At 36.5% G+C, this 6,657-nt stretch overlaps 1 pseudogene; it reads right to left on the bottom strand.

Annotated features, from left to right (window-relative positions):
• Window positions 1-5,052: 5,052 nt before the first annotated feature.
• Window positions 5,053-6,334, bottom strand: LOC125094119 (hsc70-interacting protein-like; annotated as a pseudogene).
• Between the last annotated feature and the right edge of the window lie 323 nt (window positions 6,335-6,657).

The raw sequence follows: 6,657 nt of genomic DNA, 5'->3' as shown, positions 1-6,657 counted from the left end.
GTAATGTGTCAGTTCTTTCGATAGAAAGATGCTGCTGTAAATGAGATTTTAATGAAATTTATACCAATGATATATACTGTCACAATTTTGCATGTTGGCTTTAAGAAACTCTGATAAATTGGTACATTTCAAACTCATGAATCATATTTTATACTCTACCAAGCCTAATATTTTATGTATTCATCCATTCATTCATTCACTGAACATTTACTAAGCATCCACTAGATGTCAGACACTGTGCTATGTGGTGAGCAGGGATAAATGCTAAGGTTTATGTCTCAGAACTGGATACCAGGAATGTGAGAAGCTAAGTGGTGTACTAGACTGATGATGTGCTTCAGAATTGGGTTGGCCACGGCTCAAATACTACTTAAACATCTAGCTGGTTGAGCAGTTTGAGGTTAGATACTTCACATCTGAGAGTCTTACAGTTTCCTCAGTCTCCCGCTGGCAAAGGGGTCAGCATACCTATCCTGCAGAACACTTGTGAGGTTTATATAAAACTTAGGTGAAATGATTAGTATTATGTATATCATATAGATGCTGAAGACAGAGATAATTTTACTATTGGTGTTGACATAGATTTATTCCAGTCTTAAGAAAATTAATTAAGTAAGCAACTTAAAATATTCATTGATTAGTGATATGGGAACAAATTTTTAATGGTTTCAAGCTCAAAGGTCTCAATAAAGTAGTTTTTATTTATGTTTACATGAGCAATCATGTAATATACAATGTAGTTTACAATATACAATCAAAATAAGTTTAATGGATTTAGCCATATTATCTGAATATAAGGACTAGTACAAATGAAAACCTTCAGGCCTAATCTGGAATTGGTATTCATAAGAACATCTATAAAAGAAGTAAGACATTGGTTAGCTTAGGAACTGTCAGATCAGGAAGTAAACATATAATGCCATAGTACCTCTAATTGCATATGCCCCAAACTTCCACTTCTATTTAAAAATATGCCCACATCCTCCATATATATTTGATTATGAGAAGGTATAAGTTATAACAGTTGTTCTAAAACAAAAAAAAAAGAGAGGTAGAGCATATAAATACTTCATTTTCCCATTGAAATATTACTTTTTCATAGCAATTTAATCAGATAATTTCAGTTTATGTTACTTTGTATTTCATCATGTTTACTTTTCTAATAACTACAATTATTCTCAGACTGACATTACATTTTTCCCCTAGAATAGATGTGCTTAAATTGAAAAAATCCAATTGAATAAGAGCATGTAACGAGAAAATGTAATCCATCGTTATTAAAAAAGGCAGCTTACCTTTATCTGGGTGTTAAATAGTACAAATCCATGAGAGCCAGTGAATGTTTTGAAGTCAAAACGAAGGGCATTACCAAGGCTGAAGTGGATTTGTCACAGAATTATACATATTACCTCAGAAATAGGTTATTATACCTAGGAGGGGTATGGGGAAATATGAAGGCATAAAATGAGAGAAAGACCATTTTATTTCTATGTCTTTACCTGGGTAAAATACTTCTGATTTAGATTTTTGTGCAAAATTTATTTAAGATGAATAAACCCCAAAACCGTTTAAAGAGATATACATTTAATTTATTGTATTAGATATGTTTTCTAGAAGAAAGCTCGATGAAAATATCTTTGACTAATAAGAGCTCTTATAATAACATTATAAAGAATACTAGCATAGAGAGCAGGCGTTACGAAGGATGCATCTGTTTTGACTGGGAACCCCTACACTTGGCCCATAGAATTCCTGTTTGGCTTTAAAGTATTTATGAATCATGCCTCTCTTGTTAAATATGTGTCCACTTACGTAGTTATAAATTTTTTTTTTTACGGTGGCAGTAAGAAAGTCTACATTACTTTAAGCATGCATTTTTAAATAAAGCATTAAAATGTACCGATTTATATGTGGTTGTGCTCTTGAATTTATTTACAATTAAGATAACAAAAAGCCGTGAGAAACAGTACTTCACTGGATAGTAGGACGTTATTGTTACTGTTTTTTTTTTAAAGATTTTATTTATTTATTTGACAGAGAGAGACAAAGAGAGAGAGGGAATACAAGCAGGGGGAGAGGAAGAGGAAGAAGCAGGCTTCCCATGGAGCAGGGAGCCTGATGTGGGACTGATCCCAGGACCCTAGGATAATGACCTGAACCGAAGGCAGACACTTAATGACTGAGCCACCCAGGTGTCCCTGGATAGTAGCACTTTAATATTATAGTAAGCATAGCATGGTTTGAGGTAAAATTACCTGATTAATTAAATTCCATTATGACATGATTTTACTTATGTATTAGATCCTGCAGCATGGATTTTATGGACCCACTCAGAGCATTATGCCAACGTTTAAATTACATGCTTTATAGAATCAAATTCAAATGTGTTTCTGTATGTCACCAAAAGTGGTGGACTGTGGTATTCATACATATAATGTGGTTTTAGGTAAATAGTCTTTCAAAAAGAATTTTATGTGCCTTCATATGAAGTGATCCAGAGTGAAAGCTTTATTCATCTTAGTAGCTCTTAATACTTATTCACTCTTTATCCTACTATCATTTCTTCTTTTATGCTCGTAAGAAAGATTTTGTTTAACTTTCTGCTCACTCTTCTGCATGTCTCTCTCCTGGTACTCAGGATCAAAACAAGACATGCTCATGATCCAGTATTTTATTTTGATTATAAGGAAATATTTTTCGATATTTTAGATTCTGGAACACACTGTATATAATGATACTGCTGTTACAGAAGTTGAGCGGTTATGACTGAGTAATGAGGTCCCTGTAGAAAGTATCTGTCATTATTTCCCATTGATAGAAGTTGGGGTCAGCAGAGTTCCTAAAGAGGAGGCATGAAGTAGGTATGAAGTGCTTAAGAAGTTTGGAATGACAGATCACAGGGTTCTTGAACAAGAGAAGAAATTGCCTTATGAGAGAAATAAAGATAGTTAATAGTAGCTATTATTTATTATGCTGTAAATAGGAGCCCAGAACTATGCAGTACCCTAACAATTATCTTGGAAGGCAGATATTATCTTCATAACAATTTGTGCAGGTTGTGGGTGGCAGGGCGGTCTCAGAGGCTATGGACAGGATATCAGATGGCTGAAATTTGTTGACATCCCAGGATTTGTTGATGCGTTTGCGTGGGCAGAGTCCAGACAGGTCATACTGCCACATTGGAAAGTCATGTTCGCAGGACTTCGGGGGCACTGCCTAAATGGAAATAGGTTGAACGGATCTGAGGATTACTTTGTCAGAGGTGTGTATCTCTCACAAAAGCAATGTATGAATATAGTTTCATTATACAAATTTAACAAAAAAGACATTGACACAATAAAAAGTGGGCCTTCCTTATTTGCCCCTCAGAGTCATAAGAGATAATAACTTTTAATAATTAGGTGTGTATAACATATATATATATAATATATACATAAACATTTATGAAATCCATTTCTGCAGATAGTTATGTGGATTTATCTCTTCTTAACGTCTGTGAGGATCATATTCTTTTATTTATTTATTTATTTATTGGTATTTTTATGAATTTATTTCACAGAGAGATACCGAGAGAAGGAAGCATGGGGAGTAGGAGAGGGAGAAGCAGGTTTCCCACTGAGCAGGGAGCCCGATGTGGGGCTTGATCCCAGGACCCTTGGATAATGACCTGAGCCGAAGGCAGAGCTTAACGACTGAGCCACCCAGGTGCCCCTATGAAGATTATTTTCTAAACAATATTTGCAGCTTGAATTTTCATTTGGCTGTATGTCTTTTAGATATTGACAAGGAAATCTCTATCACATTCTTTTTAACTGGTAAGTATATACCAAATGAGTACCAGCATTTATTTAAACCATTCCCTTATTGGTGGATGCTTAGAGTGTTTTCACATTTTCACAAACATAATTAATAAAAACAATATTATTATGGGAGCCTTTTTTGCACATGTGTAAATATAGCTCTAGAGTATATACCTAGAAGGAATTGCTGGATTAAAGTATATTTGCATTTTAAATTTTGATGGATACTGGCAAATCAAATCCCCAAATTCTTTACTATTTTACCCTATCACATTAAAGTATATGAGAATATTTATTTCCCCATACCTTTACTAACACTAAATTTAATTTGTATCAATGTGATGGATGAAAATTACATATCTATACAGTTTAGTTGTTGACTATTTGGTAACATTGAGAAATGATCAGCAAATAAACACATCTGTACTTAATGTTGATTATGTTCTCCTTAATCTGGTTGTCTAATTAATACATTTAAAAAATCAGCTCATAATTTATTTCATTAAGGCTCTTAGTCCTAATCTGCTTCAGATAGTAGCTGAAAAATGCAGTATAGCCATGGGTATAGTTGCTAAAATTTTAGCTAGACTATTAGTAAGGCCAAGGTGATACAGTATTTTCAGATTTTCTTTTTTTTTTTCCAACTCAAACTTCATCTATTTTAATGTATTATTTGCCTCCCACTAATAAACCTTTATTTCACTCGTTATAATTGAGCAATGAATCTTCCACACTGAAATATCTTTCTTGCCCAATTAATCCAAAGGAAAAAAACTGAAATGATTAGTAAAGAAAAATGTAGGGACTAACATACCCTTTTAATATGTTTTTAAATATTTTTAAGGTTTAAAAAGTGTTTAGGGGCACCTGGGTGGCTCAGTGGGTTAAAGCCTCTGCTTTCAGCTCGGGTCATGATCTCAGGGTCCTGGAATCGAGCCCTGCATCGGGCTCTCTGCTCAGCAGGGAGCCTGCCTTCCCCCCCTCTCTCTGCCTGACTCTCTGCCTACTTGTGATTTCTGTCAAATAAATTAAAAAAAAATTTTTTTAAGTGTTTAAAGTTTGTAGTTCCTAGTAGGAAAACATTATCTGAATGAATACTCTAATGGCAACAATTGTAGAATGTTTCAGTTGCATGGGGAGCAGAGGGGTAGGGATTCTCTTCACACAGCACCCCAGCTTTCTTCATAAGAAGGTCGGAGGTACACTGGTTTGTATTATTGCGACATCCATTAGGTGATCGAAGTTGCTTTTCCTTCAGCAAGGGCTTTATTTGTCATAAGGGCATTATGCTTGACCTCCAAATTTGGCTGACAATTTACTGATGAGATTCATAACCTTTGGGTTGCTCTGATATTTTGACATATTCGCTGGGTTCTGGGCCACATCCTGGAAGGCCACCATAACTTCTGGATCCCGCATGGCTGCAAGAACTTACGGATCACTAAGAGTTTCATTGAGCCCAGGCATTCCCGCCATTCCAGGCATCCCCCTGCCATTCCAGGCATTCCTCCAGGAAAATTACCAGGCATTCCCCCAGGAAAGCCACCTGGGAAAGAGCCATACTGAGCTCCTGACTGTCGTCTGGCGTCTTCCTCCCTCTGGGCTCTCTCATGTTCTTCCCGAGCCTTCTTAACCCTTTCTATTCTTTCTTTGATCTCTCGCTCTTCATGTTTTCGTTCATATTTTCTCCGATGTTCAGCAATTTTCTGGGCCCTCGGTTGAACTTCTTTCAGCATTGCACTAGCATCTTCATCATAATCCAGTTTACAAGCAAGGGCAAGATCATGTGCTGCTTCTTCCCAATGGCCCAGAAGTCTATGTGCTTTCCCACGCCACTTATAAGGCTGAGCTGAATCAGGATTTATTTCAATAGCTCTGTCACAGTCTCGAATGGCAGCATTTGGCTTCTGTAATTTGATGAAGACACTGGCTCTCTTGGCATACAGAATGGCCAAGCGAGGATTTATTTTGATGGCATCTGTGAACAAGTCAATGGCTTTCTGTAGTTCACCATCATTTAGGGCATCCATGGCAGCCACTTTTTTATCATTTGCCTGATCCATCATTTCCTCGGTTATCTCTACATTTTCATCTCCCATTTCTTGAGGGGCATCGGTATCTGGTTCAATCACACCTTCATTGTCAATTTCTAGATCACTCTCCTCACTTGATGGTTCATCTGTCTTTATGTTTTCCTCTGCCTTCTTACTATCTGGTTTTTCTTCCTTGATACTGTCTTCTGATTTAGTTTTATGAGTGGCAGGTGGTATTTTACCCCCCATGCTCTCCACCCACTCCCGCAGGAAACGCATTTCCTCGGTGTGCAGAACGCTCGGATCCTGCTTACACATTATCACGAAAGCCCGAAGCTCGCTCACTTTGCGGGGGGTCCATGGTCCGGAGGCAGTAGCAGGCGGCAGGCGCGGCTGAGGTTGCGACCCGATTCCAGGCGCGGGTACTAACTCCCAGATTTTCTTTTTAAGATGTATTATAATTATAATTGTTAAGTTCATAGGGAGAGTTGGTAAGTTCATAGTAAACTCCATAAAGGATCATATAACCAAATAAATCTTATTCATTTATACCTTAAGGGTTCTTAAAAATCATAATTCAAAGGCTTTAACCTTTGAATTCACCTGCACTTTTAATTAACTTTTTGATTTTTAAAATTACAATTTACACAACATAAAATGTGGAGGTTTGAACATTATCAGCATTAATAATATTAGCAACCCTTTATATCTGTAAAGCATTCTACAGTATACAAAGAGAGTGCTTTGTCATGCTCATTTTCATTTGACCTTTCTTACAACCCAAGTACTCACAGTAGATATTATTGAAAATGGAGACTTAATAG

Source organism: Lutra lutra, chromosome 2, assembly GCF_902655055.1.
Source record: "Lutra lutra chromosome 2, mLutLut1.2, whole genome shotgun sequence".
Classification (NCBI taxonomy): Eukaryota; Metazoa; Chordata; class Mammalia; order Carnivora; family Mustelidae; genus Lutra; species Lutra lutra.
The sequence above is the reverse complement of the archived record's forward strand: the minus strand, read 5'-3'. Positions and strand labels throughout refer to the sequence as shown.